The sequence below is a fragment of the Ursus maritimus genome, unplaced genomic scaffold, assembly GCF_017311325.1.
Source record: "Ursus maritimus isolate PB19 unplaced genomic scaffold, ASM1731132v1 scaffold_10, whole genome shotgun sequence".
Taxonomy (NCBI): Eukaryota; Metazoa; Chordata; class Mammalia; order Carnivora; family Ursidae; genus Ursus; species Ursus maritimus.
This window is the reverse complement of record NW_024423344.1, coordinates 24,836,079-24,853,916: the sequence shown is the minus strand read 5'-3', so window position 1 is coordinate 24,853,916 and position 17,838 is coordinate 24,836,079. Positions and strand designations below refer to the sequence as shown.

The window sequence follows — 17,838 nt, the reverse complement described above, 5'->3', positions numbered from 1 at the left end:
CCCTATATTAATCACTTTTCCAGCTGAGTTGAAGAGAGGGTGAAGCTGGCTCCTTTTCTGGGGTTCGTCACTGTCAATCTGATGATGTGAACAAGAGGTAATAACACCTCAGTCATCACAAGCAAGCAAATAACCTTTAGCTTCCTAAATTACCTTATCACTTTTCACCACCTTCATACCTTTCAGAGTTAATTTTTCTGCAAACTCACTCAAAGGCAGCTGCCTTCTTTGTCCCTGATGTACATAAGCAACGTGAACATCGAAGTAATTGTCAGGTAAATCTGATTTCAGAAACATCCGTCCCATTGTTCATCATCTTGCACCTTGAAATACCAAAACATGAGGTGCCTGATCTCAGCTTCCGCGTTATAACATTGTTAGCATTGTGTAGCTTCGGGTAATTTGACCAGACTAGTCTGTACCTCAGAAAGGCAGGTCTAGAGAGTGGATTCATGGACTGAGACACCTCAGGCCAGTAGGGTGGGGGTCAAGGGAAGCTCTTGGAGCATTTTGGCATGAATGTTTGTTTTGAGTTTCTGGCCCAAGGCTTTTTTTTTTTTTTTGTAATAGCAATTGTTCCTTTCTTAGGCTCCCCTCCTCCTGTCTCAAAATTTTTTAAAAAGATTTATTTATTTATTTTAGAGAGAGAAGGAGAGAGAGCACAAGCTGAAGGGGCAGAGGGAGGGGAGAGAGAATCTCAAGCAGACTCTGTGCTCAGCAGGGGGCTTGATCTCACGACCTGGGCTGAAAGCAAGAGTCCTACACCTAACCGACTGAGCCAACCAGGCACCCCCTCTTGTCTCCAATTTTTAAAAAATTAAGTCTCCTTTAACCCAAACATTCTTGTTTGCTAGTGAACTAGCTCTGGAAGATAACCTTATAGAATCATTTTCAAGGAAGAAGGAGTTTTAAAATGACTTCTATAACTTGTAATCAAATTATAACCTAACTATAGATGTATTTAAAGATCTAAAATAATAAAAAGAGCTTTGGTTATTGTACTTTTTCTTATAGGGCCCTTTTCTTACCTTCTTACTGGAATCCTGTAGTATTAGAGCAGGATATGAAATCGTATGAAGTGTAATTTGCAGTTTGCCTCTTAACCAGGAGTTGAAACGACAACAGCAAAACATAAAGGGTTCTGTGTTGTTTTGTAATGTCGGCACGTAGGGGTTAGTGCGCACGTCTGTTCCAGGGGCACTGACATTGGAACTGGGGACACTTGCTTTTTGATCTGGGACAAATCTGTAAGATTGATAAATGACCGCTGAATTTATATTTCGCCACAAGGCTTGTCAGATGAACTTGTTTGTGAGACCAAAAGGAAAGTCCCTTCCTTTTTTGCCATTATGGATTCTGTAAGATGTGGATTAATTAGTGCAAACATACTGATGTAAATCTAGTGTCACCAGAGAAACACTTCTGACATGCAGTGGACCAAGATGGGAAAGCTTAAATGCATTTCAGTGACATCGGAAAGGACAGAGCTTTAGAGACAAAGCTCTTTCTACCAAAGGGGAGCAGGGCACAAGGCAAATTGGTAAAAATTGCCAAGTTTCCAGGGCTGTGTCAGTTCTAATGAAGTTCTAGGAAAGGAAATTTGTGCAGAAGGGCTGACTTTAGGTCTTTATTATTATTATTATTAATTAGTATTATTATTAGCAGCAGTATAGTGATGCTTCAGATATTGAAATGTGCAGCTGGAACTCATTTTTTCCTTCATAGATGTATCACTGTGTGGGCTTCTAGACTGTTTGACCAATGGTTCTGCATTCACGTGGTTAATGAAATGAAGTCAAACACAATCCCCTGCGGCATTGCGGTACCGGGAAGTGAGTTCCTGTGCCATCTCCTTCCTGACGTTTGGAAACTTGCAGGTGGGGCTTTGTGGGGTCCTTCAGTCTCCTCATCTCTTTCATTGCCTTAATAAGCCATACTGCAGCCGGGGAGCTTTTGCCTCCTGCCCCTTACCGCCACCCCCCAACCTTTGTGCACTAAGTGGAACATGGCATTGACTCTGCCTGGAGCATCTTAGGGAAAGGCTGAAGGGGAGGTGCGTCGGGGAGGCCAGGGACAGAAATGAATGAAAACAACAGCAGCACAAAAGGGACCTGGGAGTTGGGGTAGAGGCGGGGGGCCCACAGGATCTGGAGATGGGCACCATGAGAGGGCGGTGCGGAAAGACCAGCAGCATCTGCCGAACATGTGGCACGTGCCATGCCTGGCTCCAAGCGCGTGGGTTTGATTATTTCATCAGAGTCTCACGAAGTCCTACTAGGCAAGGTGCTCTCGTGATCATCCCCATATTAGATACCAGGAATCTGAAGCACAAAGGGGTAGGCAGTTTTTCAGTTGTGAAGTGGCCCTTTTGGGGACTAAACCCCAGCAGTTTGACTCCAGGTTATGCACTTAACTGTTACACTGTACTGAACAAAGTGTGGGGCAGAAATCACAACCAGAGGCTGCTTCGTCCTTCTGATTTTCCACCCAGCCTCTGGCACCTTTTCATGCCCATGTACTCCCTCTTTTTGTTTTCTCCTCCTTCCCATGATTCGGTTGCCCTTCCTTTATATGATCCAAAAGAAAAAATAATTTTTAAAAATTTTTTGAAGAAAGTGAAGGGTGTGAGCTGAAATCTCATTTTAGGGGACCCTGGCAGTTTTAACAACCTGAGTGTCTTGTAGGACACAAAGGACCCTTGTTACCAGGCTTTTCCACCAATGGGAAAACAGCTATTACTCTCATCTTTTCTGTCATTTCATCTTTCCAGTGGCCGAGTGGTTGCTTTTGAGTTCCCTTAGATGTCTTACCGGGCGGATGAGCGTGTTGTTGTTTGATGGAATTAGACAGTAAATGTTACCAAGCCCTTCACAGGGGCTGTCGGGCTCAGGGATAAAGGCTCTACCCCAGCTCTTCCAACAGCTTACGCCACAAAGACTTGCTCTCTCTGAAAGAAAACAAATGACAGTCCCGTTCAGCCAAGGGTGGAGCCAGGAACTTAATACATTCCTCAAAAATATATTCCCAAGAAATCCATGTTGATCAAAGCCAGAGGCATCCAGTGTCTGTTTATTGCAACCTCAAGGAATATTCGGCCGCAGATTCTCCAAAGACTGATCCTCATGTCATAAAACTGCAAACCTTCTTGTCTTTTCAAAGTTTATCAAGCCTCACATTCAACATTTAATTTTGACAGCTACCAAGACAAATCAGTCCTAGCTGCCTTTGTTTAGTTGGTGAAATGTGCTGGAAGCTTATGCCCATCCTCAGTCTGCCGTGTGAAAAGCACTAATATTCTGTTCTTTTCTGGGTGCTAAAGAAATATAGCCAGTGAGAATCCTGGCCAAACTTATAAGAATGAATTTCGCTGTACCAAGGCATTTTTATTGCCAAATTAAGTCAGTGATTTATATCCCGCATCGGAGGTCTTGGTTGGGGATGTGGGAGTGTAGTTTTGTCTACCTTCTGTGGCTCAGCTCCCCTTCCAGTCTTTCATCTGGAAAGCTTCTAATTCGGAGCCACTTGGGAGTATTTAGCTCCAAAGATGGCTTCAGGTTCCTGGCTGCACGTGTGAATGTCAGTACTCACTTCTGGGCGGGATATCTGGTTTTTAGGTTCTAGGCAATTGAGAGTCACTAACTCCCCTAGGTTTGTCTTCTATTTCATAGAGTAGATGTTAGCAATGTGATTTGGTCTGACTGGATTCCTACAAACTTTTGACCTTAATCTTTTATTTGTATTTGTGTTACTTGTTAATGTTTCAACCAAGATTTTTTTTTTTTTTTTGTTACCAAGATTTTAAACTGTATGGAGTTAGGAAAGTTATTTTTTACATAATGCATTTTCCCTTTATATAGAAGAGTATTTTCTAGGTTTGTTTTTAGAGGTGATATAGGTAGTGGTTAAAGACCTGACCTCTGAAGTTTCCTCCTTTTTTTTTTTTTTTTTTAAAGAATTTCTTTCTTTATTGAGGGGGAGAGAGAGAGAGAGATGGAGATAGAGGGAGAGAGCATAAGCCAGGAGGAGAGGGAAAAGCAGGATCCCCGCTGAGCAGTGAGCCTGATGGAGGACTTGATCCCAGGACCGTGGGATCATGATCTGAGCAGAAGGCAGACACTTAACTGACTGAGCCACCCAGGCGCCCCTGAAGTTTCCTCTTCTTATACAGATCCTGGCCTGGCCACTTGCTAGCTGGGTGGCCTCAAGCAAGTTCCTTAATCTTTCGGGTCCTATTTTCCTGTTCTGCAAAATGGGGATGTGAAAAAGATGCTGGGAGATTTAAGGGGATAATCTTACTTAAAGCTCAGTACTTGACAGACAGTAAACATCCAATAAATGCAAACTAATGTTATTATGTTTCTGTTCATTGTTATTTTACAGACTTTTAATAGTAAACAGGAGAGTAACACATGTAGACCTATACATTGAGTTTTTGAATAGAGCAACTAAAACAGTGAAATCAAAACCTTATTAATCAGGGGCACCTGGATGGCTCAGTCAGTTAAGCATCTGACTCGATCTCAGCTCAGGTCTTGATCTCAGGGTCAAGAGTTCAAGCCCTGCATTGGGCTCCATGCTGGGCATGGAGCCTACTTCAAAACAAAACAAAATAAAACCTTATTAATCAAAGAATAATTGAAGAAACTGGATGTGTAGCCTAGAAAAGAAAAAAGAAGTGTAGAAGTGATGGTAACAATTTTCCAGTATCTCAGAGGAAGCACATGCCTTTTATTAGAAATTTATGTTAACTATCAGAAAGACCACATAAGATTAGAAAAACATTACTTTTGTAAGTAAAAATTAATCTGTCTATAACTTTATGTAAAGTTATAGAAGTTATATAGAAATTCCAGGCAGTGGGACTTAAAGACATAAAGGTAATTAAGACATTTAAATTATAGTCTGTTCAGTTTACCACTGGGGTAATTGTGATTTTAGTTACAGAGTGGCTTTCTTCCAGGGAACCTCCATTTCCTTACACACATAGCCTCATTCCTTCCCACGGCATGCTATGTTAATCTCATTCTTACACATTTGATTTAAGATCTTACTACCCAAGGTGTGGTCCGTGGAGTAGCAGCACTGGTGTCACCTGGGAGCTCACAGAAAAAGGCGGACTGCAACCCCACCCCAGACCTCCTCAGTCGGATCTGCCCAGTTGTGTAGCCTGTGTGGCCAATAAGCAGAGATGCCCATTCCTTTCTCTCTGAGGATGAACAGAGTCCCCTTGGCCGCCGTAGGGCCTCTGTGGGTCCCAGCACCCTGGGTTCCTCTTCTTAACTGTGCCCGTCTGTGCTTTTGTCCCTTGGGACTTTGTCTCTGGGACGTCTTCCTAAGTGCTCTGAACTTAATAGCATTTTATTTCTTAGTTTTAACATGGCATTTTGGTCTGGTGATAATTTTATAGTCAAACCCCACATGGTATCTATTTCATAATGTTTTATAAAGTACCACTTATTAAGAAAAAGAGTGGATCATCTTGAGCTGAAGCTCTATGTAAAATGTGGGTGGAATTTGTGCGTCAGTTGGGAACTGATGGGGAAGTATATTTTGGTCTGCTATAAAAGTTTCTCCCCAAATTGCTTCCACACAACTACGCAAGGAAAGAGCAGAGAATTCTCAATTTGCTTCACTACTGAAAAGTAAAGGGAAATTTATGGGGTAATAGTGACATTGAGAAGAAGTAGTTCTTTAAGAGAACTGCATTTTTCATAGGTAACTAGAAACATTTCCAGCTTTTAAAATGAACAGATGTCTTTTTCCCTTAGTATTAGCAAGGTTTTAGAAATGAGTAGGAACAACTTGGTACAATTTCTGACATATAGTTCAAAATATTTTGAGTCTACTTTTTTAGTATGTTTTAAAAGGAGTTGGCACTTGTATTTCTGCTATTCATAAGAATACATTCAGCATTTCTGTAATTTGCGACAACGTTGTAGGAACTAGAATGATCTAAAACTAGTTTTCCTGAAGATGCTTTACCTACATATGTATCATTCACACAAATAATTTTCATTCTTCAGGTTCTATTTTTTTGGTTGTGACTGGATTTACTGGGGATGAGAATGAACATTGTCATCCCCGCCCCCCCTCGGGCCCCTGGAATGATAAATATAATTGCAGTACTAAGAAATCCTTTCCAGCTGAAGACCAAACCACAAAGACTATGGTTTAAGTCTTTGTAAATGTTTATTTTTTTTTCTTGTTAAATTTAAACCATACATTCAGATTTGGTTGTGCTTCGCAGGTGTCTGCTTTTAAGAGTTTTCTTGACTTCGTGTTCTCCCAGTACACAATTATGAATCAGGCCAGTACTGGGGGAAAAAAAAATTGCACTTTAAAATTTACTTTAACTTTTCATTTTGGGTTTTTAAACCCTAAAGGCATCATGCATTCTTTTCACAGGCCATGCACTAGGATAACATGTGTATTGATAGTCTAGCATCTAGAAATAGCTTGACCTATAGAGATACACAAAAAATCATTGTAAAAATAAAGAAAGGGGAAGAAAAGGACAGACAGGAGAAAGACCAGTGGGTATGACCACGGCGATGGCACATTTTGCTGCATTCGCTATGGTATTTGTTCTTAGGAAGCCTTAGGAAAGGCCACACATGGGGTCCAGGGCTGCCTGTCACATGTGTTTGGCAGCCAGGAACAGCCCCAACAAGGCTGAGGAGAACTTCACTCATTGTTTGTTCTTTCAGCCAGCTTTGACTGACTTCCTTCCCTGGCTTTAGGAATTGTACTGTAGCTGCAACAGTAAGTGTTGGGGGTCAGTCTAGGGTCGTGCCATAGTTTGTCCTCACCAGCAGCTCTCCCTAGCAGCCAAACTCCCCAAGCAGAAAGGATTGTTAGACATTTTGTGTAGATGTGGTTCAGGTCACTCAGGACTTCTGTTTCAGCTTCAACAGAGGAGAGACAGTGACTCCCACTGGGACTCAATATCTTTATCAGGAAATCAAGGAGTAGGCCATTGATGACCTCAGTCGTACCTTCTGAGACCCTTGAGATGTGTGGTTTGCTAAGGATCATACAGCTCCTGACAGCTGCTACAAGAAACTTGTAAGTCTAGACTTTTCTTTCCCAATCCAGGTTGCTTGCATTGTAAATATTCTAACACACTGCTTGCTGATGGTGAGGCTTACCTCCATTTGCCCTGATTCAGGAGAACAGTGGAGGGATGGCCTTAGGCGCCATCTTTGTTCTTCACTTTATTTATGTGCCCCACTTTCTGTAGTCATGGAATGGCAAATTTCTGTAAAGAAAACACAAATGTATGCCTTCTGCAAAGGCCTGATAGGTTGCATTGCAAATAGAATGTGCAGATTGTTATACTGATTACGTGAAAAAATATTGAGGCTTGATAATTGATTTTTGGCATTGATGAATTAAGGCAGATTAGACAACCCTTTAGGACACTCCTGATAACCTTGTAGTACGGGAAAGGCATTTTAGAAGAAGGGTCAGAAGAAAATTAATAAGGCTATTGGAACATATTGTGGGTGCCTGAGAGGGGATGTTTGACTCAAATTAAATTTTAGATTGTCCCTGATTTATGAATGGGTCTTTTAGTAAATGCTTTTGTTTTTTCCTTTAGTGACGTTTATTAATCAGGAATTGGAGGCAAATTTCAGAGTTCAGTAGTCCTCCCTTATCTGCAGTTGTGCTTTTCACAGTATCAGTGGCCGGCATACCCGCTCCAGAAGCAGAAGCTCCTCCCTCTGACGCACTGTCTGGAGGTCAGTAGCAGCCTAACGCTGCATCGCTGTGCCTACGTCATCCACCCCAAGTCATCCCATCGCATAGGCATTTTATCACCTCACATCATCCTGAGAAGGGTGAGTCCATATAATAAGATCTTTTGAGGAGAAAGAGACCACACTCACATAACTTTTATTATAGTCTGTCGTTATAATTGTTCTATTTCATTATAAGTTATTGTTGTTAGGGGCGCTTGGGTGGCTCAGTCAGTTAAGCGTCTGCCTTCGGCTCAGGTCACGATCCGAGTCCTGCGTCGGGCTCCCTGCTCGGCGAGGAGCCTACTTTTCTCTCTCCCTCTGCCTCTCTCCCGGCTTGTGCTCTCTGTCTCTCACTCACTCTGTCTCTCAAATAAATAAATACATCTTTAAAAAAATGAGTTATTGTTGTTAATTTCTTACTGTGCCTGATTTGTAAGTTAAACTTGGTCACAGATGTGTATGTATAGGGAAGAACGCAGTCTAAATAAGGTTCAGTACTGTTTGTGGTTTCAGACATCCACTGGGGGGCTTGGAACGTATCCCCCACAGGTAAGGGGGCACGAGTGTGGCTTCTTGTTAGTGTGGTTGTTTTATAACAAGCTTTTAGAGGTGAATTTCATTAAATGCCACCAGTTTTGTTGGTGAAAAGTTGAAACAAATCTACCATTTTTTTGACATCTGTGACAGCATAACTTGAAATTATAGTCTTAGGGAGCTGTGAGAAAAGGTGAAAATACATAGATCACATTATTCTTCACAGTGTATGAGATTAATAATATCTCTGCTTCCTCTTCTCAATTGCTGAAATCAATTTTAGTGTTTCTATTTCATTTTCAATACCACAGAGTATTTCAGTGATGATGGGGCTGTGATTATTAGCATTATGGGGATATTTAAATATAATTTAATATGAGGGAATCGAAGGAATGTGCAAATTGGAGGCCGTATTTCTCCCTTACGTAAATCCAGTCGTATATCTCTGATACAATCATAAATGCCGAGTTATTTGATCATTCCTGACTGACTTATCTTGGAGTATTTATATTTACAACATGCTGTGCATGAAAGTGTGAAAACCAGAACCATACAGTTTCATTATCATATTAAGTTATAAAATGCTTTTTATTTACATAGTAAATCTGGGATAGGTTACAGTACAAACTCCTCCAGATCTGAGATAGTGAAAGTGGTAGCAATTTTCAGAGATAAATAAGTAACCTATTCGTCTGATCAAACGTCTCTCTGCTAGTTACATGGTAAATAATACATAACTTTCCTTTTTTGAGTTTCACTCTTTTGAGTTTCCTTATAGACATCCTTACTTTGTTTTCACATGCTTAAGGTCTTAGCAGCATTTCTCCCCCAGCTCCCCACCTACCTTTTTATTATAAAAAAGTTCAAACATAGAGAAATTAAAAGAATAGTACACTGGGGCGCCCGGTGGCTCAGTCAGTTAAGCATCTGACTCTTGGTTTCTGCTCAGGTCATGATCTCAGGGTCGCGAGATCGAGCCCTGCATCGTGCTCCATGCTCAGCAGTGCGTCTGCTTGAGGGTTCTCTGTCTCCCTCTCCCTCGGCGCCACCTGCCCCCCTAGCTCATGTGCACGTGCATGCTCTCTCTCACAGAAATAAATCGATTAATTAATTAATAAAAAAGAAAGACTAGTACAGTGCACATCTATATAGGTACTGCTAGAGTCACTAGGTGCTGTTGTGCTGCATTTGCTTTGTGTGTATGTGTGCACGCTCGCATGCGTGTGAGGGTGTGAAGGTATATACATATATGTGTGTACTGCTGAACAGTTTGAGGTAAATTGGGGTAAGCAAATAATGATGTGCATTCCCTACTTTCTTAAACGTCTGTCTTCTAAAAAAGGATAATCTACATAACCATGATACAATTTCAAAATGTGAAAATTAATAATTTTTCAGGACATCTAATATCCAGTTCATATTCACATGTCCCCAGTTGTCTCCAAAATGACGTTTATGACTGTTTATTTTTTCCCTGAACTAAAACCCAGTCAGTGTTCATACATTGCAATAATGCTGTCTATGGCCCTTTATTCCAGAATCTAGAATGTTCTCTTACATTTTCTATATGACATTGACTTTTTTGAAAGACACCAGGCTGCATGCCTTGGAGAATGCCTCACACTGAGGATATTTCTGATGGATTGTGTCCCTTGGGGCCATTCAGTTTTCTTTTGCTCCTATATTTCCTATAAACTGGAAGGTGGGCAAAAAGTTTGGAGGTTATTTCTTTCACCTTTTTTGGGTTAGGGTGGAGGAGATTAAGAAAAACTGAATGCTGTCTTTTAGGAACAAATTTCCTTAAAACCGAGGCCTCTGTGACAGTGAGTAGAGTGGAGAAGAAAAAATGACTTTATTGGAAGGTAATACTTGTAAGCTTCTGGTTAGAGTCTCTTCCTTATTTCCAGAGACCTGAAGGAGAAGTCCCTTCCTGTCTCCTCTCCTTTGGGCTTTCATGGCATTGGGAGTGTGTGTCACTAGTGGATCATTTTTTTTTCCTCACAATGTGGCAGCTGCCATGTACTTTTTTTGTCTTGCACCCCAGCCTGTGAGATCCTCACAGCAGGAATGGTGTTGATTTTATTGGAACAATTCAGTGGTACCACACTGAATTACAAGATTTTGCTAATTTATTTTTATTTAAAACTTTCTTCTTAAATTGGATGGGAAAGGAGTTTTCTGGATCCACCACTCAGTTGTCTCTGCCGGGTGGATAGATGTTTTCTCAGAATACTGGATGGATTCACGCTCTCTCCTGTCCTCAGTTTAGCTACTTTGTCATGTCTGGTCTTCAGGTTCCCCCAAGTGAAGTGAGAAGGCAGGTGTGTCTGTCAGCGGGTATCCCAGTTTTTAGGAGTTGATGTGTGTCTTCTCTGAAACTAATTTTCTGTTGCCTGTGGTGCTCTTTCTCTTAGTGCTTTGCCTGCTATACCTGTGGAAACATGTAGACTCTCTTTCACTTTCACAGAGCCTGGTATATCAGTTAGACACAGTCCCTTCCTGCACGGACATTCTGATGGGCTCTATGGCCTTAAAATGTTGAGCAAGTATACTTTTTTTGTGTGCCCTACAACTTAGCCTAAACTTTGCTATAAATGGCAATGATTCTGAATTGCCTTGGTTCCATGCCAAATGCTGGAAATAATTTTGGGATATAAAAACACAGCTTTCACATGAAAATATTTATTTTATGGGCAGTTGATAAGCATGCATGTGTGTTATTTATTTCCATAATGAATTAGTTCCTTTCTTCTATCGCAAGAATAAGCCTTCATTAATATCTAGTTTGTTGGAGTGGAAATGATTCCAGTAGTATTATTATGATTTCATTGTGACGCCCTTCTGGAAAAGCATAATGGAATGAACACTTTAATCAGATTTGAAGAAAAAGAAATAAGACTCTGAATGTGCACTTGATAAAAAGGAAGGCGGCATTCAGCATTCACTTCTAAGTATCATTTATTCACGCAGTGCTCAAGGCTAGCCACCAGGTTCCTTGTGGCAATTAAGAAGAGAGTCAGGATTCTGGGGAGCTCTCAGTCTAGCCAACCTAATTAAATTAGAGCCCTTCCACCAGAAAGGGGCCACAGAAAGCTGGCAAGGCAAGCTTGTTGCCTTCAGGCAAGGAAAATATTAACTCCTGTTCCCAGGTGAGCCTGGGCTGTCTTCTTTTATAGTTTAAATATAGGTAAAATAAAATAATAGTTTTATTTTCAATACAATAAGCTAGGTCGATATTGAGGAAAAGAGTATTTACAGTTGGAGAAATTAGAGGAGTTCAGTCCTCAGTTTGTAGCTTAACTATGTGCCACGGAGTCCGTAAACTTGGTCATGGAGGTAGGTGAAAAACGTCCCTGGCTTTTATTTATTTATTTATTTATTTAAAATTTTTTTTATTATATTATGTTAGTCGCCATACCTTGGCTTTTAGGCCTTCCCTAGTGTCATGTGGTATTTAAAGAAAAAACAGGATTTTATTTTAAAATAGCGGGATAGTCAACACTTCCACCCAGCAGGACTTTTCTGTGGCTCAGTCCTTATTTGGAACATAGCGAGATGTTGAGGTCCTACAAATAAATCTTCCTACTGGTGTGCATAGTTGGATAGACTTTCGAAGTGTATCATCTTATCACATTCACAGAGAATGATGGTCTCCTGGCTTTGGGTTGCTAATTTTTATGAAAAACAGAGGAGTGTTCCTGATTTCTGCCATGGCTAATAGGCAGCAGTCTCGGGAGATGACATCACAATTTAACCGCTTTATGGCCCCTGAAAATGTCCTGCCCGTGACACTGCCACATGATATAAGCCACTGTGTTATTCCATCCTGTTAGCTTCTAGACTTCCCTTTTCCATTTCAGAATAGACAGGGGTGCTGAGTTCTTGCTCTCTGTATAAAGGGGCTATATCCTTTGGCATTCCCTGTGGCTGCCATCACTGGACTTTGGAGTCACACTGATCTGGAGAATTATTTAATCCCTTTTTGCCCCTGTTTCTTATCTGTAAAGTGGGATTAAATTTCTAGACTATGTTCAGCATTTAGGAAGTATGTTAGAAATGGTACTTAGCGTTACACCACTTACATTTCTGAGAGTTTTATTATTCTAAAGCCCTCCTTTGGTCATGTCCTGGCTCTCACCAGTCTGTGTTCTTAGAGGTGAACGCCTTTGGTGATTCCCTCCTGCCTATGGGTTAAAATCCAAACTCTTTAGGTGGTCATATGAGGCTCCCAGTGATCTGCCCCTGTCTTTCCTTTCTGGGCTCATGCTTCCCTTCTGGCTTGGATTGGTACCAGCTGCCATGCCACACATGCCACTGAATTTACGACTTCCAGAGTTTGTGGGTTCTCTCCACCTGAAATTTCCTCATGACCTGCGTTCCTGCCCCTTCTTCTCACCCTGGCCTGTCCCCCCCCAGTTTCCACCTGACCAGATACCTCTGTGCCTTCGGGGTCCTGTGCCCCAAGGTAGGCTTTCCTGTTTCCCTGCCAGCTGAAAATGATGTCATCCAACTCTAAATTGCTAACCCCATATTTATAGCTCTCTTAAAACCCTAAGGAACTTTATTTAGAATTCAAGTGTTAATTAAGAAATATTAAACAGTGCTCAATACTTCTGTTTATTTAAGAAGAAAGTTTGTCAACGTACAGCTGACCCTTGAACAGCATGGGTTTGAACTGTGAGGATCCACTTATAAGTGGATTTTTTCAATAAATACAGTGCAGTACTGTAAATGTATTTTCTCTTTCTTATGATTTTCTTAGTAACATTTTCTTTTCTCCAGCTTATATTACTATAAGAATATAGTATATAATATATACGACATCCACAGTATGTGTTCATCGACTGCTTATGTTGTTATGTTACTACTGACCAGTAGGGCTTCTGGTCAACAGTAGGCTATTAGTAAAGTTTTCCAGGAGTCAAAGTATACATGAATTTTCCTCTGTGCTGGGGTGGGGGGTGGGGGAGGATTGGTGCTCCTAACCCCTGCGTTGTTCAAGGGCCAACTGTGTTTTCAAACAGTTTTCAACAAGCATTGAAACAAAAATGTTTGTTTTTCTTAGAAAGTTTTTTTAAAAATTTTGTTTTCATAAGAGCTGAGTTGATTAGAAAAATTTAGTGAACTAGAACATGCCATTCTTCAAACATTTCTTTGAATCCCAGCACTTGGTAGCTGATTAGGTCATGCTAGAGAATACAAAGGCAGAAGTGAAAAAGTCTGCCCAGAGAGTCACTGAATTTTAGGGCCAGGAGAAACCAAAGTGACTTTCCCAAACCATCTCTATGGATCTGAATACAGCACAATATCAGATAAGTGAGGCAATGTTCTGAATAAATTTGTTCTGTGCCTTGATCCAAGGGGCTAGCTTCTCTAGTGGCTGTCTAGCAAGCCAGTGGGCGCACTGGAGCATTTGCAGGGTGTCCCCGTAGTCCTGCTGCCCCGCCTGCAGCACGATCCAGGTGGGGACCATCCTTCCCGTGGTAAGGCCCTGAGGTGAGGCCGATGCTCCCATGATATCAAGTCCAGGGAGCACTGAATTGCCCCTGGTGAACCCATATTTCATTTCAGTTTTTTCTTCTCTTCTTCTGAATTTTAAATTCACCCTGGTTTGATTTCATATTTGTTCACTGTGGTAGCTTTGGTTCAGTAGGCTCACAATAATGATAGAGAAAAAAAACACTTTTTTTTTTTAGCTAATATTTTTTATCCTGTATCATTTCCTGTATGAAGCCAATTTTAATTTGATATGGTAAAGTTTAAGGGTATCATTATGGATTAAGTATTATAACTTCAAATGTTGTAAGATGTGAAATGAGGTAGTGATAGTAATACTAACAACACAAGGGTTAACTCACATATGGCATATACTATGTGATAGGAACAATTTAGGTGTTTTACATATTTGGCTTACCTATTTAATTCTCAGAGTAATCCTACGAGGTAGTGACTGTTATTATCCTCACTGAAGCACAAGAGAGCTTAAGTGATTTGGCCAAGATCACACAGCCAATAGGTAGAGGATTTGGGATTTGAACCCAGGCAGTCAGACTCCAGGAAACAAATTAAGATATCCATTGTTCTTTCCTTTATTACCTGTAATGTTTCTGTTTGAAACTGGACCCCTCCTTAATTTCAGAAAAAAAAGTGGAAAATGCATGTTTAACATTTAAGCAAAATAAGAATGTACTGTAATAAGTTTCCAAGCTAATAGGGAATTGTTCCAAAAATATATTCGCTTATGAGATTTTTAAGAAAGAGACTGCAGGACAGATGGGGGACCCTTGTTTTTGGACAAGTGCTAGTGTTACTTGAACACAAAGAAAAATTTAGTGAGAAGATCCTTATAGAGTGATAAATGATCTCTTATCTCCCTGGAGAATAAACACCCTTGGACTTCACACCACTACCTGCTGCCTCCTTGAGACAGGTAGGTCTTAGGACAGACACCAGGTGCCCTGGCAGTTTGGTGGAGGGAGGGGTAACTTCCAGCTGAGTTTGACAGTAGGATTTAATATTTAATGCTTCTTGGGTTGACTGAATTAGTCCCTATGACTTCATAAGTGACTGCTTCAGTTAGCTGCGTCAAATAAAATCACCGTATTACAATGGCTACAAATCCTGAAGAAGATACTCGCCCCGAGTTTTCAAGTGTATCATTGCTGCCTTCTAAAAATAAAACCTATCTAGCTCTGAAATGTGAAGACTGTACTAAGATCAGATAACAAGAATGTAATTTAGGAAAACCTGATTGACTCCAGCGTAGGTGGCTCTCCAGGCTACATCTATAAAAGAAGTCTCATAAATAGATTCCATCTAAGTCCTATTGACAGTGTTCCCAATACTGCTTCCCTTCCTCTCACTTTCCAGGCTCTGGATTTTCTCCTACCTTATTCTGAGTTTACAGACTTTATTTAGTTCCCAGCATCATGATGATCATTTCTAGGTTTGCTTTTTCCTTGGTCACAGTAGGGTTTAAGTTCCTACCATTGCTGGCCCCAGGCTCCCCCAAGAACCATATTCCTTTATGGCCGATTGGAATGAAGGTAACAGTGGGTCACCTGTTTTCTTTCTCTGGGGAACCAGGAGGATGAAGAGGCCTGGTGCCCACTGTTTGAAGAAACCATAGCTTGTCTGATCGTGCTGCCTGTAAAACTGCCCTGAGCAGGTCCCATGCCCACTTCCTCGCCGTAATGCGGCAGACCTGCTCTGCATCCCCAGACCATTTTCGGATTCTTTTCCAGGTTGTATGTCCAGATGGCACGCGCAGAATGGCATAGCAAAGCAAGTGCGGTGGGGCTTTATATTCATGGCAGCCTTTTCACTTAGGACTGGGGATGGATATAAAGTAAGCTTCGAAGCTCTCCTAGGTTTATTACTGACATCTGTTCTGCCCCAACATATCCAGCTGGGACTGCAGCCACATCTGCACTTCAAACTTCCACCTACCTTTTTGTTTTAAGTGTAATTTTAGATTTCGTTTGTTTTTCATTGTGGACTCAGAAGAGAAGATGGGTTCCAGCTATGACTCAGGGTGAGTTCCTGTGTCCTAATTCTCCATTTCTGGAGCATTTGCACCTGACAGGAATTGACTCAAGGAAACAAAAAGAACAGGAAAGGCCCCAGGCACACACTGGTTGGCCCAGACACGGACTTTTGCAGGCAACGGGCACAGAGCAAAATCAGCCCTGTGAAATCAAAAGCATGGCTCGACATTTCTTCTTTGACTATTTTGTGTAGGAAAGGGATGGTAAAAAGGTGGGAAAGCAGTTATCAGTGGTGAGCATAGCTTTGCAATGAAACACAGTAAATCACAACTTTAGTGCTCCAAAGCTTTCTTAGTTGTGATGTCAAAAAGGCTTTGAAAAAGTAACCAGTTTTGAGACTTTTAAAAAAGCAGAAGTGTTAGAGAGCAGGGGTTCCTATTTTAGTATAAGACTGGCAAGAAGGTGGAGCTGAGAACTGTCTGGCTGTGATTGAGGGAGACAATAAAAAAAAAACAAAAACGGCTCCTTCCCTAGAAGCACGCACCTCTTGAGTGCTTATCTCTTTCATTGTAGGAGAGTGAATTTTGAACTTTCCTGCAGTTCTGAAGAAGTGCTGGGATCCTAAAAACTCCCGGGGCACCCAGTGCCTCTCCTGTGCCCTCAACGTTTTCTGCCTGGAGGAGGCAGCACGATTTGGTGTAGTCTCATATAGTGATGATAACTCACAGTCTTGACTTCTCCAGAGAGATAAAAAATTATTTGTTGTTGTGCAAGGAACTTCTATCAGTTGCGTTACGTCTGTCATGTTTCCATTTTTATAGTGCAAGACACCTGGTGTTGCCATGAATATAGTAACTAGGAAAAAGTTGGGCATTTTTCAATTTTGAATTTTATCGTAAGCATATATATGGAAATGAAATGTTCAGAAGAACAGAGATCTCTTTGTTAGAGTGTGAAAGAATGCCCGTGAATTCTAACTGGAAGTTACATTCAGATGAGACTTTAAAGGGGACGATTTGCGGAAGTGTCTTCTGGAGACGTTGGGAAATCCCGTCGTGGGTAGAGCAGCGGCTGTTGGTTGGATCAAAGTCACAGCGATGTAGTGGTTGATGCTGGTAGTCAAGGCTGCTGGGTCTGTGGCGGTCAGCGACTTGCCCAGTGTCTGGGCTGCTGAATTTGGGGAGCAAGGGGAGCATTTCCTCTGCCCCCGGCAGGCAGCCACTTGTGCCCAGTATATGCAGCTTAAAATACTTGAATTTTCAAATGGCTTTTAAAAGGGTCACCACTAATAGGTTCGAAGAGATTTTGTATTTATTATCATAAGCTTAAGTGTAGGAAGGTTCCCAAGTCGGCTGCTGCAGTAGATCCTCATCGTTTGTGGGTTCTGCTTTTGTGAATTTGCCCACTTGCTAAGGCTTATCTGTAACCCCAGAGCAGTACCCATGGTGCTTTTGTGGTCATTTGCAGACATGGGTAGGGGTGGCGAAAAATTTTAGATGCTAAATGTTGAGGTTGGACTAGGCGATGCTCTCCCTTGCTTCAGCTCTCGTATTGTGTCCTTTACAGTCGGGCCACACTTTTTGCAGTTTCTGTGTTTTTTGTTGGTGATTTCACTATTTAAAGTGCTACCTAGCTCGTGCTAAAGTGCTGCCTAGTGTTCTAAGTGCAAGACCCAGAGAAAACAAATATACTAACCCCTATATTTATAACAGCATTATTTACAATAGCCAAGTTAGGGAAGCAGACCGAGTGTCCGTCGACTGATGAATGGATAAAGATATGGTATATGTATATATACAATGGAATATTAGTTAGCCATAAAAAAGAATGAAATCTTGCCATTTGCAATGACATGGATGGAGCTAGAGTATTATGCTAAGTGAAATATGTCAGAGAAATACAAATACCATATGATCTCACTCATATGTGGAATTTAAGAAACAAAAGAAATGAGAAAAGAGGAGGAAAAAAGAGAGAGAGGCAAACCAAGAAACAGACTCTTAACTATAGAGACCAAACCCATGGTCACCAGAGGAGTGGTGGGTGGGGGGATGGGTGAAACAGGTGATGGGGAT

At 41.3% G+C, this 17,838-nt stretch overlaps 1 protein-coding gene across 1 annotated transcript in view; it reads left to right on the top strand.

Annotated features, from left to right (window-relative positions):
* LRCH1 (leucine rich repeats and calponin homology domain containing 1) overlaps positions 1 to 17,838 on the top strand; it is a 191,389-nt gene that overhangs the window by 22,979 nt on the left and 150,572 nt on the right. The gene's annotated exons all lie outside the window — the stretch shown is intronic.